Source organism: Procambarus clarkii, chromosome 7 (genome assembly GCF_040958095.1).
Source record: "Procambarus clarkii isolate CNS0578487 chromosome 7, FALCON_Pclarkii_2.0, whole genome shotgun sequence".
NCBI lineage: Eukaryota > Metazoa > Arthropoda > Malacostraca > Decapoda > Cambaridae > Procambarus > Procambarus clarkii.
Genome location: NC_091156.1, coordinates 36,986,771 through 37,004,983, shown reverse-complemented (window position 1 = coordinate 37,004,983; position 18,213 = coordinate 36,986,771). Strand labels below are relative to the sequence as shown.

The window sequence follows — 18,213 nt, the reverse complement described above, 5'->3', positions numbered from 1 at the left end:
CTCGTCGCAAACTTGAGTCTTTTCCAGTTTCCTTTTGTGTTTTTTCAGGTGGGGACTCTATGGTGGCGCAGCATACTCTAAGACTGGTCTCACGTAGGCAGTGTAAAGCGCCCTAAATGCCTCCTTACGTAGGTTTCTGAATAATGTTCTAACTTTTGCCAGTGTAGAGTACGCTGCTGTCGTTATCCTATTTATATGTGCCTCAGGAGATAGATTAGGTGTTACGTCCATTCCCAGGTCTCTTTCTCTGTTGTTGTTGTTGAAGATTCGCTACTTGGAACAAAAAGTTCCGGGTAGCGCGGGCTATGGTGTCTCTCTCTTTCTCGAATCGTCACAGGTAGGTAGTTTCCCCTTCATTGTGTGTACTGTCCCTTTGGTCTCCTATCACCTAATACCATTTCCATAACTGTTAATTTCCTCGTGTTGAACTCCACTATTCATTTTACTGACCATCTCTGGAACTTATTTAAATCCTCTTGGAAGATCCTACAATCCTCATCTGACACAACTCTTCTCATTAATTTTGCGTCATCCGCGAACATCGACATACAGGACTTTACTCCTGTAAACATGTCATTAACATATATTTGGAATAAACCTGGTCTCAACACCGATCCTTGAGGTACTCCACTTGTTACTATTCGCCCGGCCGACCTGGTAGTTCCATACTCATGCTATTGCCTTTCTACTTACTCCCGCCTGCCTTTCAAGTTTGAATAGCAGTCTCGTGTGCGGTACTGTATCAAAGGCCTTTTGGCTGTCTAGAAGTATGCAGTCTCCATACCCTTCCCTGTCCTGCCTTATTCTTGTTATTTTATCATAGAATTCCAGGAGATTTTTCAGGCATGATTTCCCTTCCCTGAACAGTGAAACATCGGTGTTGATGTTTGTTTACAAACCTAATGTTCTTCAGGTGTGCAACAAGTCTTAGCCTTATTATTCTTTCAATTATTTTGCAAGGGATGCTTGTTAGTGATACAGGTCTGTATTTCAGTGTCTCCTCTCTATCCCCTTTCTTGAAAATTGGTACCACATTTGCCTTCTTCCAGCAACTGGGCAATTCTCTTGTTATTGGTGACTTATTAAAGATCCTTACCAGAGGCAAGCTAAGGGCCTGCGCTGCCTCTTTTAGTATCCACGGTGATACTTTGTCAGGCCCAACCGCTTTAGTATTGTCAACTGTTTCAATATCTCCTCTGTTGTCGCCTCTATATTTGATAGTCTTTCCCCGTAGGGTAATCTCTTCTAACAATGGGAGCTGCTCAAGCTCGGTTGTGAACACTCCATGGAAGCTGGCATTCAGTGCCTCGCAGATTTCATTGTCACTTTCAGTATATACCCCTTCTGTCTTCCTTAGTCTTGTCACTTGGTCGTTCACAGACATTTTCCTTCTCATACGGCTGTGTAGTAATTTAGGTTGCTTTTTCGCTTTGATCGCAATATCGTTCTCATAATTTCTTTTCGATACTCTTCTTATGTTAATGTAATTGGTCCTAGCTCTGTTACATCTGATCCTGTTGTCTTCTGTCTGTTGTCTTCTGTACTTCTTCCACTCCCTCCTTCTTCTCATTTTTGCTTCCTGACACTGTCTGTTAAACCATAGGTTATTATATCTCCTCCTACTTCTTGTCTTCACTATTGGTATAATAGTATATCCCCTCCTATTCTTTGGCCTCTTTGCATTTCCATATGACTAGGTTCATCATATCCTGGACTGTTTGTCCTCTAATTTTTTCCTCCCACTGCACTTCTCCCAGATAGTCCCTTATCCTCTCGTAATACCCTTTCTTGTAGTATTTTTGTTTTGTAGGGATATTCCAGAGCGGGCCCTAAGCCTCTGGCTGGCCCACTAAGTGTTGCTTGTTTCTGTTTTACTTGGGCGGAGTATAAGTGTCTATGACTCGTATGGTCGCTTCAGTGAGATATTGCCATATGTGTTTAACAACTTCTTCTGCTCTGTCGAATCTAAGTTGAAATCTTAATGGGTTTGTAACTGCACTGTGTTAGATAATGTTCCAGTGGTCTGTCGGGCATTTCTCCACATGTTTTGTTGATGCCGCCGAAGGCGGCTAGTTTATTGTGCACCCCATACTCATCCTGTGAGCGGTAGCGCAAAAGCATTACAGAGGGCACAAAAGGTCTTTATCAGACCTCATCTTAGATTATTACATAAACAATTTCTTCAATCCTTCACACCTTATAGATACAATGTCAGCTAGTTACAGAGAAAGTGCTATTACAAGAGCTATATATTTACAGTAAGTCATCATACATTAATGGTAGGTTTTATCGTTAATACATAATAGTTTGGCCAATGGGGATATTACAGAGTCATAGGGGAGCTTCTGTTTATTATTAGTCCTCACAATACACTACTTGTTTCTGAATCTCATATGTCGTTCATCTACTGGAAGCAAAATGTGGGTACAGTGCAAGGATTTCAGGTAATTTATCCATGGTAATAAGATAGGTTGCCATATCATACAGAGTGAGCTTAGACTTATCTCTAAAAGGCTCAATTTTACAACAATCCAAGATATAGTGTTCGAGTGTGTGTCCCTGCCTATGTCCACACACTTTACACTTTACTTCATCTAGATCCCTATACAAGCCGAACTGCCAGAGATACTTGTAGCCAAGTCTTATACGAGCTGTGACAACATCTGTTAGTCTACTGACTTTGTTACTTGCCCCATACACATGTTTTACTTCACACATTTCATTGTGATGAACAATGGACCTACTAGTTCCAGTTTGCACTGTTCTACTTTCTTCAAATCCATCTAGGAGTTCTCGTCTAATGACACTTTTAAGGGACCTATTTGATAACTCAAGATTTCATTCAATACTGTCTTTATTTACTGCAGCCTTAGCAAGGGCGTCAACTTTGTCATGTTCCTGCATGCCAATGTGAGAAGGAATCCACAACATTTTTATATTTACCCTCTTGCTAAGTATTCTTACATATCTACGTCTAGCTTCCAAGACAAGCACGTTATTACTTGATTGCAAACTGTTTATTGCTCGTAGTGATGATAGGGAGTCAGAAATAATTAAGCTGTCTACTTCAGTGTTGTCAATAATTTCGAGTGCTACCAGTATCGCTACCAACTCGGCCTGCATTGTGGACGCCCAGTTACTAATTCGGATATTTCTTTGAATTGTGCTGCCATCGGGCTGATGAGCAATAACAGCACTTCCTGCCCTCCCTGTAGCTGTATTGAGTGATCCGTCAGTGTATATGGTCTGTGCAATGTTGTTTTCAGCTTGTATATTGTGAATGTGCTCTATGGTGCTTAATTTAGCAGCAAGCTGAGCATGAGGGTTGCTTGTGATTAGTTTCTTGGTGGGGTATGCAGGGGTCAGGATGTCAAAAGGTACTATCTGCCAGGGTGGAAGGAAGTGCTGTACTCTTTCATCTGTATATACATCGTACAGTCCCATCATTTTAATATGAGTGGCAGTTCTTTGAATCCATTTAGACTCGCTAGTTCCATTTCGTATGTGTTCTAACAGTGCAACTGACACAATGTTGTTTTTGTTATCACGCAGCAGCTTAGTCCCATCATAAGATTAATTTCAAATATTCTATCTCCAATGCTAAGTATATTTAATTCTTTCCGCATGTTGAGAACTGTGGTAGTTATAGGATAGCCAAGTATAATTCTGAGTGCTTCATTTTGCATTTTTTTTTCCAGTCTATCAATACTTTTGCCATTCTGCAGGACCAAAGCTGGTGCATGATAGTCTATCAGAGACCTTATATACGCTAAATACATCATTCTTGCTATTCTAATATTAACACAATATTTCGGGCTGTACCCCACTACAGTTCTGAGAGCCTTGAGTCTTTCTCTACATTGTTGATGTAACTTATTGACTGCAGTTGAGGTACAAGGGACAGAGACTCCAAGGTATTTGAAAGAAGAGACATAGTCTATTGGTATGTTGTCTATCTTAAGTTTTCGTGGTCCACTTTTGCGGTTGCCAATTTGTCTGTTAAATACCTTAGTTTTAGCAGCGTTGATTACAAGACCAAGGCTCTCACAAGCTGTATGTATACAATTTAAGACTGTTTGCATTTCGCGGTGGGTTTTAGTATGCACAAGGATGTCATCTGCATAGCTGATAGTGATGTTTGCCGGACTAGTTGGGATTGATTTTAGTAAAGCATTAATTAGAACATTAAACAAGGTAGGACTAAGTACTCCTCCTTGTGGGGTGCCTAGTTGCATTACTTTAGTTTCACTCTTGTAGCCTTGGAACAGTGCAGAGGACTTCCGGTTGGTAAGATAGCCTCGTATCCATTGTAATAAATGTCCCCCTATATCCATTCTCGCTAATTCATACATAATCACTTCCCTATTAGCAATATCAAAGGCATTTTTTAAATCAAGAAATGTTGTGTACTTGTGCCTTTTATCTCCATGAACAGTAAGAAAGGTTGTGATACAGTTGTGTACACTTTTACCATGTGTGAAACCATTGATATCAGGTGACATGTGCTCTTTAACTCTATACAATAATCTATTAAGCACCATTCTCTCAAAGGTTTTGCACATGCAACTGGTCAGTGAGATGGGACGGAAAGCATCAGGTTGTCCAGGCTTTGGTACAGGTACCGTAAGACTGGTGGTCCATGATACAGGCAACTGCCCAGTGACATAGCTGGCATTAAACAATTCTAATAATGGGTTACCGGGTACACGATGTAGGATTCTTAGAATATCATAGGTGATACCGTCCTCACCAGGAGCAGTGCTCCTACCCCTGGAGAGGGCTGCATCCAATTCATAATCTGTATATGGAACATCACATTCATCAATGTTGCTTGCTCAACATGAAATTTATGAGAGCATTTCTGTCTGTAGACCTCTCCCGCAATTTCTCCCTAGTGCTAGCTGGTAACATTCCAAGGCTGGAAACCTGAGCCCATTTTGCAATTAACTGATTGGCTCTCTGTAGCGGGCCCGGGTGCGAAACTTGTCTACTATTTTTACCAATAATTTTGTTTATGCCTTTCCAGGCTTTGCCCAGGGGAGTATGCAGGTTAAGTCCACTAACAAAACCCTCCCATTTATTTTGTCTCAGTTCAGTCATTCTCTCCCTTGCCGCTGCAAGCGCGGCCTGAAACAGTTTTAACATTTGAGGAGTTCTAAGGTTCTTATATGCTTTACCTGTCTAGCAATTGATTTAAGCTCTTTCAGTTTAGCATCATCATAGTACTGGTTGTGTCTGACCTGTTTACCAGTACTTCTTTTTGTTTGGCGTAACTCACTATTTTTGATGGCCTCATAGGTATTATTTATGAGGTCATCATAAAACTGTTGTACATTCTCAGGCTCATAATTGTTATACCAATGTTCTATGCTGTCTATAAAGAATTTTTCTTGCTCTTTCCTTACTGTTAGCCTGCATCTACTCAGCTTAGTGCCAGGTAGGTCAACATTAGCCACGTGTATGTTAGCTGTTATGGCTAAATGGTCAGACATTAAGTCATCCATAATATCAGTCTCATGAGTTGTGTATGACAGGTTAAAGCCAATGCACCTATCTAGGACTCCTCCATATATTTGCGTTAGTTGATTCTTACTGATAATTTGAACATCATCATATGCATCGAGAAGTGCCAACAATCTTCTCCCGTTGGTGTTTGTAAGTTGATCCCCTAATTGTTTGTGTTTAGCATTTAAATCCCCAATTAATATTGTAGAGTCAGTATGTGCAAAACTAGGTAGGTCAGTATACTGGAGGAGGCCAGTAGGTGCATAGGCATTCAAAACATTAAGTGTAGAGTTACCAACGTGTACCCGGATACCATGATATTGAAACCCCTCTCGTTGTTGGGCGGGGAGTGGCTCATGCGGCAGGGATTTTTTAACATACATAAGACACGTATTTTTTGATCTGGGATTATAACACTGATAACTAGGCAAATTCTGCGGGGTTTTACCTGCGGGAGTTAGGGTTTCCTGGAGGCAGACAATATCTATGTCTTCAGTCATAACCTTATGATGGAGATCTGAATACCGTTTTCTAAGAGAAGCAATATTCCAACTGAGTATCTTGATGACACTGTACTTGTTCTTATGTGATTCAGAGGCCGCCATTGTTCTTTTGTACTTTATCAGTCTGCAGTTTCATAAAAGCAAGTATGTCTACATACCGGTTGTAGTGCTTTATTACAGCTTCTTTTTCCTCTTCAGTCAGCACATCACCTGTCACCATTTCTTTAAATGTGTCACGGCGGAACCATCTGGGATGTGGCGTGCGCGGCCCGAGGCGGGCATCCACGTCCAGTTGAACTTCGTCACTATCACTACAAGCGTCACTGGTTTCACTTTGTTCTTTACCACAATCACTTTCAACATTTCCACTACTATTTTCCTTCAAACAGAGTTTATTAGACCCGGTATCAACATCTTGATCGTCATCACCATTAAAGTTCTCACCCTCAGTGTCACTACGTTCATCATCAGGATCAGTTGACCCATAATACACATCGACAGCACTATGCGTTTCTACGTGGAATAGTTTACCTCTGTTCATAGCGCACTGTGTTGATGAGGCTGGGGTATTTCTCCACAGTGCTGACATTTCCTCTCATCTTCCGGAACCTGTAAGCCTATTTCCCATGCACATGGGTATCCAAGCCTGATGCAATGTAAATGTACTTCTGTAGTTCTACTGCTCCCTGTCAACAAACTAAGGGGGTTTGTAGATGGTTGAATTCTTGTACCAACCCGCAGATCCTGATGTTGCAACTGCTGTTTTGTGGTCACTGTACATCTTTTGCATTGCTCTGTTTCTTATTACTTTCTTAATCTGTAATAGACTCTGTGGTATGTAAATATCTACAGTTCTTCTCTTAGTTGCAAGTTTTGCAGCTTCGTCTGCAATGTCATTTCCTATTATTCCCACATGACTTGGCACGCAGTTGATAAGTACCCGTCGGCTTTGTCGTTTGAGTGTTTGCATTAATGTTATGACATTTGTGATCAGATGGATGTTATCACATATGTGTTCTTATTGCAAGGTTTCTATGGCGTTTTTTCCTGTAGTTAACTCTCCTTTCCCAAACCTCTTGTTCAGTAGTCATAACCTTAAGTTCCATCATGTAGTCAAAGACTAGGACACAATGGTCACTGGCTCCTAGTGGTATTTCATGTTCCAAATTCTCGATGTCTTCTACGTACTGGGTGAAAATCGGGTCTAATAGGCTCGGTGCATCACCCTCCTCATTTCTTTGTGTCTTCCTTCATATGCTGTGTTAGGAAATTCCTGTCTGTAACGTCTACTAACTTTGCTTCCCGAGTTTCCTCTCCGCCTTGGGGATTTCTGGTGTCCCAATTGATCTCTCCATGATTTAGGTCCCCCATGACCAGCAGTTTCGCTCTCATTAAGTGAGCTAGTGTTCCTGCCTTCTGCTGTTCATCTAAACATGCCTTGTTGTTGTCATCATACTACTGCCTGGGTCTTCTACTGTTTGGTGGGGGATTGTAGATCCCCCACAGATGTACTCACCTAGTTGTGCGTTCGGGGGTGAGCTCTGGCTCTTTGGTTCCGCCTCTCAACTGTCAATGAACAGGTGTACAGATTCCTGAGTCTACTGGGCTCTATCATATCTACACTAGAAACTGTGTATGGAGTCAGCCTCCACCACATCACTGCCTAATGCATTCCATCTGTTAACTTCTCTAACACTGAAAACGTTCTAACTAAACGAGCGCCGGTGGCTGTGTGGACAGCACACTGCACACGTAATCCTGTGGATCGGGTTCGATTCCCGACGCCGGCGAGGGACAATGGGCAGAGTTTCTTTCACCCTGATGCATCTGTTCACCTAGCAGTAAATAGGTACCTGAGAGTTAGTCAGTTGCTACGGGCTGCTTCCTGGGGTGCGCGTGTGTGTGGGGGGTGGGGGGAATTTAGTAGTTATCTTATCTTGAGATTATCTTGAGATGATATTGACTGTGGTGTTCAGAGGACCGGGGCTCGGTTCTCGACCAGGCCTCCTATTTGTTACACCCCACCCCCAGGAAGCAGCCCGTAGCAGCTGACTTTCTCCCAGGTACCTATTTACTGCTAGGTGAACAGGTGCATCAGGGTGAAAGAAAAAAATTGCCCATTTGTTTCCGCCTTCACCGGGGATCGAACCCGGAACCTCAGGACTACGAAGCGCTGTTCACCCAGCTGTTAGTTAGTAACAGTTGATTTACAGTTTTGAGGCTGGCCAAAAGAGTGAGCTCAACCCCCGCAGGCACAACTAGGTGAATACAACTAGGTGAATACACACACACACACACGCCAGGATGTAGCCGTAGCAACTGTCTAAGGTACGTACTCTCTGCTAGGTGAACACAGGTGTTATCAGGTGAAAGAAACTCTCTCTCTCACTTTCTCTCCCTCTCTCCTCCCCTCCCCCCACCCTCACTCTCTCTCCCTCTCTCTCTCTCTCTCTCTCTCTCTCTCTCTCTCTCTCTCTCTCTCTCTCTCTCTCTCTCTCTCTCTCTCTCTCTCTCTCTCTCTCTCTCTCTCGGTGGAGAGTCTACAATAATTTCTACAATGTTTCTACAATACAATAGTTTCTACAATGTTTCTACAATACAATAGTTTCTACAATGTTTCTACAATACAATAGTTTCTACAATGTTTCTACAATACAATAGTTTCTACAATGTTTCTACAATACAATAGTTTCTACAATGGTTCTACAATACAATAGTTTCTACAATGTTTCTACAATACAATAGTTTCTACAATGTTGCTACAATACAATAGTTTCTACAATGTTTCTACAATACAATAGTTTCTACAATGTTTCTACAATACAATAGTTTCTACAATGTTTCTACAATGTTTCTACAATACAATAGTTTCTACAATGTTTCTACAATGTTTCTACAATACAATAGTTTCTACTATGTTTCTACAATACAATAGTTTCTACAATGTTTCTACAATGTTTCTACAATACAATAGTTTCTACTATGTTTCTACAATACAATAGTTTCTACAATGTTTCTACAATGTTTCTTCAATACAATAGTTTCTTCAATACAATAGTTTCTTCAATACAATAGTTTCTTCAATACAATAGTTTTTTCAATACAATAGTTTCTACAATGTTTCTACAATGTTTCTACAATGTTTCTACAATGTTTCTACAATACAATAGTGTTTACAATGTTTCTACAATACAATAGTGTCCACAATATTTTAGGTTTCATTCTTGGACTTGGTACAACTTCCTCTCCTCTCTCCATCAGTCATGTCATCTCTTGCCCTTATCCACTCCTAATATTAATGTCTTGCCAGTATTTTCGACATTCAATTTATCTTTAAAAATGCCTTTCAATCAGTTGCTTTTCTCAGTTCCACTACAGTATTACAAAATAAACGCGTGTGTACATTCCTCTTGGAATGCAATTTTCCCTGGCATTCCCCCATGCAAGGGGGAATACATTCCCCCCTTGGAATGAATTGAATGCAAGGGAGGAATATTTCATTCCTCTCCGGAAATATGAAAACTTCCAAACTGCTGGAAAATGGCTAATGACTAAAAATACAATAAAGGGAGAATACAGTAACTGTTAAGCCACTGATCAGCATCTTTATTACGTATCTCCCTTCCTCCCCTGCTAGTTCTAGTAGAGAACGACCCATAATGCTTTATTGCATTTAACTCTGCAATCTCCCTTAACTCATTCACTTGTTTGCAACACGTATGATGGAGACATTTATACAAGATTGTATAAGGGGGAAGGGGGAGGGGGCTCATCTTGATCTCTAGTTTTCATCAATAATCTGTATTTCTTAATTTTTTCGAAAATGGTCTTTTTGTCAAGCGTTATCTTGAGGTTTTCTTGAGATGATTTCGCAGAAAAGCGTTCCCGCGGCCCGGTCCTCGACCAGGCCTCTTTTTTTTTGTTACACACCCCCAATGAAGCAGCCCGTAGCAGCTGTCTAACTTCCAGGTACCAATTTACTGCTAGGTAACAGGCGCATCAGGGTGAAAGAAACATTTTGCCCATTTGTCTCCGCCTCCACCGGGCTAGAAAAAATCAATTTAGAACGGCTAAATTTTATCTCAAAACACCAGCACGATTTTATCAACGGGAAATCCATGCTGCTAGACGAGCGCTTTAAAGTTCAATAATAAGATGATGGAAATAAAAAAAAAGTCATTGGAGAATGGGCAGGCTGCATGTTTCTCGACTAGCAGAAGGCATTCGATTCTGTCCAGCACAGGAGACTCATACTCTATGTAGTGAAGCACGCTGATGTATCTAAGGTATCTTAGAGTGAAAGAGTATCTATTCGGAAGGAAACAAAGGATTATAGAGAGCAGGGATATAAAATTTAAGAGACTTTACGAGTGAAATACCACCAGTATACCTTGCAAAAGATTTTGGATTCGCCTCATAAATGCCCTGAATAATGGCTACTAGAATTTAACCCAACCAAATGCATAAAAAAAATATGAGGAATGGAAGAGGAACCGCAAAAAAAACAAAACCCTGAAGTAACAGATCTTTCAGTCTGAAACGGAGAAAGACACGAGAGAAGAAATAATCCCAAATCAAATGTCAGAACACACAAGAGCAGGGAAGGGAACTATCAGGGGGAAAGCACCAAGTCATTACGACTATATATCACTTGGAAGGGGTCAGGGTAATGATTTGGGATGGGACGGGGGGAAGGAATGGTGCCCAACCACTGGGACGATTGACTAACGGCTGCAACACACGCCACATACTGGCCTGTGTTCAGCTAGCCATCAGAAACTTGGGAAAAAGGAACTTTTCTGGCCCTGTACACATCAAAGGTGAGACCTTCTCTTGAGTATGCATCACCTGCATGGAACCCTGACCTGGAAAAAAACAAGGAAACTAGAAAAGCTTCAAAGAGTTGAGAGAGGGTGGAGATTGGGAGAGAGGGTGGAGATTGGGAGAGAGGGTGGAGATTGGGAGAGAGGGTGGAGATTGGGAGAGAGGGTGGAGATTGGGAGAGAGGGTGGAGATTGGGAGAGAGGGTGGAGATTGGGAGAGAGGGTAGAGATTGGGAGAGAGGGTGGAGATTGGGGGAGAGGGTTCAGATTGAAATCCTGAATACCCCTCCTTTTATATATATATATATATATATATATATATATATATATATATATATATATATATATATATATATATATATATATATATATATTATTATTAAATATGACCGAAAAAGTAAGATTAATAATTCTAACACGAATTTTCTCAATCTTTCGTACATTTCTTTTCACTGTTGGAGGTAATTCAAAAATCAATTCTCCAAAATTCATTTTTATTTTTGGAGAATTGATTTTTGAATTACCTCCAACAGTGAAAAGAAATGTACGAAAGATTGAGAAAATTCGTGTTAGAATTATTAATCTTACTTTTTCGGTCATATTTAATAATATATGTCTACAGGAAAGACTGCTACCAAAATACTAATATATATATATATATATATATATATATATATATATATATATATATATATATATATATATATATATATTTATATATATATATATATATATATATATATATATATATATATATATATATATATATATATATTTATATATATATATATATATATATATATATATATATATATATATATATATATATATATATATATATATATATATGTCGTACCTAGTAGCCAGAACGCACTTCTCAGCCTACTATGCAAGGCCCGATTTGCCTAATAAGCCAAGTTTTCCTGAATTAATATATTTTCTCTAATTTTTTTCTTATGAAATGATAAAGCTACCCATTTCATTATGTATGAGGTAAATTTGTTTTATTGGAGTTAAAATTAACGTAGATATATGACCGAACCTAACCAACCCTACCTAACCTAACCTAATCTATCTCTATTGGTTAGGTTAGGTCATGTAGCCGAAAACGTTAGGTTAGGTTAGGTTAGGTAGGTTAGGTAGTCGAAAAACAATTAATTCATGAAAACTTGGCTTATTAGGCAAATCAGGCCTTGGATAGTAGGCTGAGAAGTGTGTTCTGGCTACTAGGTACGACATATATATATATATATATATATATATATATATATATATATATATATATATATATATATATATATATATATATGTCGTACCTAATAGCCAGAACGCACTTCTCAGCCTACTATTCAAGGCCCGATTTGCCTAATAAGCCAAGTTTTCATGAATTAATGTTTTTTCGTCTACCTAACCTACCTAACCTAACCTAACCTAGCTTTTTTTGGCTACCTAACCTAACCTTACCTATAAATATAGGTTAGGTTAGGTTAGGTAGGGTTGGTTAGGTTCGGTCATATATCTACGTTAATTTTAACTCCAATAAAAAAAAATTGACCTCATACATAGAGAAAAGGGTTGCTTTATCATTTCATAAGAAAAAAAATATAGTAAATATATTAATTCAGGAAAACTTGGCTTATTAGGCAAATCGGGCCTTGAATAGTAGGCTGAGAAGTGAGTTCTGGCTACTAGGTACGACATATATATATATATATATATATATATATATATATATATATATATATATATATATATATATATATATATATATATATATATATATATATATATATGTCGTACCTAGTAGCCAGAACGCACTTCTCAGCCTACTATGCAAGGCCCGATTTGCCTAATAAGCCAAGTTTTCATGAATTAATTGTTTTTCGACTACCTAACCTACCTAACCTAACCTAACCTAACTTTTTCGGCTACCTAACCAAACCTAACCTATAAAGATAGGTTAGGTTAGGTTAGGTAGGGTTGGTTAGGTTCGGTCATATATCTACGTTAATTTTAACTCCAATAAAAAAAAATTGACCTCATACATAATGAAATGGGTTGATTTATCATTTCATAAGAAAAAAATTAGAGAAAATATATTAATTCAGGAAAACTTGGCTTATTAGGCAAATCGGGCCTTGAATAGTAGGCCAAAAAGTGAGTTCTGGCTACTAGGTACGACATATATATATATATATATATATATATATATATTGTCTGAGCACGCTCTCGAACTTGCATCCTTCCTCAATTAGACAACGAACGGAAGATACAGGATACAAGGAGGCAGCTGTCTTAAGAAATGAAAAGAGGCGGAAGAAAGTCTTAAAGTTCAGTCAATAAGAAGGGAGGAAAAGCGGCAGCTGTGGCCACAGAACAAGGCGATTCGAGGCAAAGAGAGCGTGATACGAAATTAGTATCACACAGGAAACAGCAGGAAAAATATTAGATAAAACAGACAGCAGTCGACATTCTAATTCAACGAGATGAAGTAGAAAAGAGAACTAACCCAGTTATGAGAAACTAACTCATTTCACCCTGATTATAATGACATTAAAAGGAAACCAAAAATGGGACAATGATGGTGAATGGTTATAGGGACATGTGGGTCAATGGTTATAGGGACATGGTGGTCAATGGTTATTAGGGACATGTTGGTCAATGGTTATAGGGACATGTTGGTCAATGGTTATAGGGACATGTTGATCAATGGTTATTAGGGACATGTTGGTCAATGGTTATAGGGACATGTTGGTCAATGGTTATAGGGACATGTTGGTCAATGGTTATAGGGACATGTTGGTCAATGGTTATAGGGACATGTTAGTCAATGGTTATAGGGACATGTTGGTCAATGGTTATAGGGACATGTTGATCAATGGTTATTAGGGACATGTTGGTCAATGGTTATAGGGACATGTTGGTCAATGGTTATAGGGACATGTTGGTCAATGGTTATAGGGACATGTTAGTCAATGGTTATAGGGACATATTGGTCAGTAAAATATAACTCCCGACCCGACTAGCACATAAAGCCCAGGAAATTATATGGCAGACCAAATGAAAACTAACTAAAAATGTAGAAAATTTACTAATCATTTTTTTAGAAATTTATGTTTGGCTACAGTTTCAACCTTCCATATTCAGAATAATTTAGATTTGGTGAATAAATTAACTAAAATCATTAATTTCAACTTTGATCATTGTTCACTACAGTGACAGTAGACAATTTGCTGACATACATATATGTATATGTATGTTAGCAAATATATAACCATATATATATATATATATATATATATATATATATATATATATATATATATATATATATATATATATATATATATATATATATATATATATATATATATTGACGAAGCTAAATTGATTGTAATGTAAAGATTGTAATGTAATGTAATGTAAAGAAGCTAAATTGATAATGTAAAGATTGACGAAGCTAAAATTACATTATATGGAAAGGCGAAGAATTAGGGTTGACATGATAGGGATGCACCAGTAGGCAAATGGACATAGCAAAGGGGATATTAATAGGGTATTAAAAGTATCAACACACGCAGACGAGGAGTCACAAAAACTTGGTTGAAATATATTGACTGAACCTAACACTAGAAAGTGATGGAACGACGAAGTTCCGGTCCGTCCTGGACCAGTCACAATTCGATCAACACAAGGCTAAACATGAACAAATCGGTATAAATTTGAAAAGTTTAAATTTAGAAATGGCCTTGGTAAATGTTGGTTCGGTAACAGTGTACACAATTCGAAGAACAAATTACCGCATAGCATAACAGTTGAAGGATCTCTTGATTGTTTCAAGCGTAGGTTTTTATATATATTATATATCCAAGTTATTATGATATTACAAAATTAGTGCAGTGGGTGGGGGTCATAGTGGCATATATATTATATTTATATATATATATATATATATATATATATATATATATATATATATATATATATATAAATATAATATATATGCCACTATGACCCCCACCCACTGCACTAATTTTGTAATATCATAATAACTTGGATTTATTTTAATTTTATTTTCAACTAATTTTACATGCCATATTGTAAAACATTACATACTGACGTCTGAAAATTAAAAAGAAACTCTATGTTACTCTGCCTGTAATTAAGTATAATGGGGAAATATGAGCTGGTAGGGTTGGCAGGCTGTAGGGGAGAGAGGTGGGGGGGATGGTGGGGATATGGTGAACTGGTAGTTTAGTGTTGAATCAACCACAACTACAACCCTCCCCCATCCACCACCATTGGGGAAGGAACCCCCGACCAGACACATCAAGGCTCCAGTGAGAAAGAGAGAGAGAGAGAGAGAGAGAGAGAGAGAGAGAGAGAGAGAGAGAGAGAGAGAGAGAGAGAGAGAGAGGACAGCGAGATAGGCATCCAGGGAGAGAATCAGAAAAAAAGAGTGACAGATACAGACAGATATAGATAGATAGATGGAGAGTAAGCCACATAGGCAGCGAGACATCGACCCTGGCACCGCCGGGTAACCCATCTTATGTGTGTGTGTATATATATATATATATATATATATATATATATATATATATATATATATATATATATATATATATATATATATATATATATATATATATATATAATACAAACGAAAGGCTGCAGTAACACGCAAGCCATAGATCACGCAGAACTCTACACGACTCGACCCGGATTCGAACCCATAACGTCCAGGATCTCCCCCCAAAACGTCCACAGTACCGTGACCACTGCGCCATTGATCAAATATATAATTTCACAGATTCCTTATTGTCATACCACACGAGCGATTCGTCGAAAAGGCACAGTGAAAAGAGGGAAATATTTCTGTTCACATCTTTTTGCAAGGCGATGAACGACGCGTGAAGCGAGGCAGAGAATTTTATAGATCGGAGCAAAACGAACTAGGAAAAAAAATCACAATAAATTTGTACCTTCTCGGTGAGAGGTACAAATATATATATATATATATATATATATATATATATATATATATATATATATATATATATATATATATATATATATATATATATATATATATATATGCCTGTGGGCGAGGCAGTCAAAACTCCACTGAAGGAGTTGACTTGTCAAGAAATGGAGAAGTGAATAGATGGGAGGGCGAGGCTGTACGGTTTGTTTACCAAGACACTCCTGGCTGTCTACCCAGCCAGGAGATGTCGACCAGTCAACCAGTCGACCAGTTAACCAGTCAACCAGTCAACGCGGCCACTGCCAGGTCCACCGCCAGGGGTATAAACTATACACCCTCACACACACACACACACATAGTATTGAGACGCTGTTTGCTGCTGCAATATTGCTCTCAAGATTTAGCTAGGAATTTCTCTAGGCAGGAATCGTGGTGCTAGGTAAGTCTTCGCCTAGCGCCGGAGTAGGTCAAGCGGGGACAATATTACTTTACTTATTATCTTTCTTTCAAGATGTACTTTAATGCCCCTAGTGGCGGATATTTTATCTTCAAAGTCAGGATTTCTACTGCATATGCATTCGTGTTAAGAGGCCTTGTTTCACACACGTAAAATTTAAGATCAATCAACACGTTTCATTTGCTTGAAAATCGAACACTTTCGTCCCTATTCACCTGGCTTCGTATCCCAATATATGAGGACTTCGAGAGCCGTCTTAGATAACATATGAATCGAATATGTCATCTATATTATCTATACGTTATCTTAAATAACATATATAGATAATATAACATACACTATTTTTACTTGTTTACTAAAATATTTTTTTCTTGATTGAATTACATGTGATACGATGCCTCTTCTATCTAGATTTACAGGCCGTATTTTTTTCGCTGCGCCATTTCAAGGTCACGTCATTTTCCGCATCACAATAATTTGGGTGATATTCTGCTTTCGCCCCCAAAAAAATTAAAAAATAAAATGTTTTTAATTTTGTTGTTTTGACGGCTGTTGGTGTTGACAGTATTCACAATACATCGTGTTTTTCCAAACATTTTTGTGTGCAATGTTTTGTTTTTGCGTTAATGTTTTTGTAGGGATTTTATTATTTTTTTAGGACTTTAGTAATGATTTCAGAGTAAAAAAAGCATCTTACTTGCTTTTATGGATTAATTTACGTATTATGTTTTCAATTATTATGACAATACTATAAGATTATATTGCTCTCATTAAGACACATTGACCTCATGAAGATATATTGACCTCATGAAGATATATTAACCTCATGAAGATATATTGACCTCATGAGGATATATTGACCTCATGAGGATATATTGACCTCATGAGGATATATTGACCTCATTTAGATATATTGACCTCATGAGGATATATTGACCTCATGAAGATATATTGACCTCAAGAAGATATATTGACCTCATGAAGACATATTGACCTCATGAAGATATATTGACCTCATGACGATATATTGACCTCATGAAGACATATTGACCTCATGAAGATATATTGACCTCATGAAGACATTTTGACCTCATGAAGATATATTGACCTCATGAAGATATATTGACCTCATGAAGACATATTGACCTCATGAAGATATATTGACCTCATGAAGACATATTGATCTCATGAAGATATATTGACCTCATGAAGACATATTGATCTCATGAAGATATATTGACCTCATGAAGATATATTGACCTCATGAGGATATATTGACCTCATGAGGATATATTGACCTCATGAAGACATATTGACCTCATGAAGATATATATTGACCTCATGAAGATATATTGACCTCATGATGATATATTGACCTCATGAAGATATATTGACCTCATGAAGATATATTGACCTCATGAAGACATATTGACCTCATGAAGATATATTGACTTCATGAAGACATTTTGACCTCATGAAGATATATTGACCTCATGAAGATATATTGACCTCATGAAGATATATTGACCTCATGAAGACATATTGACCTCATGAAGATATATTGACCTCATGAAGACATATTGATCTCATGAAGATATATTGACCTCATGAAGACATATTGATCTCATGAAGATATATTGACCTCATGAAGATATATTGACCTCATGAGGATATATTGACCTCATGAGGATATATTGACCTCATGAAGACATATTGACCTCATGAAGATATATATTGACCTCATGAAGATATATTGACCTCATGATGATATATTGACCTCATGAAGATATATTGACCTCATGATGATATATTGACCTCATGAAGATATATTGACCTCACGAAGAAATATTGACCTCGTGATGGCCCGTTCTCCTGAGATGCCAGAACGGACAAAATAAGGGGTACTTAAACGCGTGAACCCAATCCACCGACCCAACC

The 18,213-nt window shown here is 38.1% G+C and overlaps 1 protein-coding gene across 1 annotated transcript in view; it reads left to right on the top strand.

Moving 5' to 3' along the window:
* The window catches only part of LOC123761431 (synaptogenesis protein syg-2), a 125,133-nt gene that overhangs the window by 54,786 nt on the left and 52,134 nt on the right, over window positions 1-18,213 (top strand). The window lies entirely within an intron of this gene.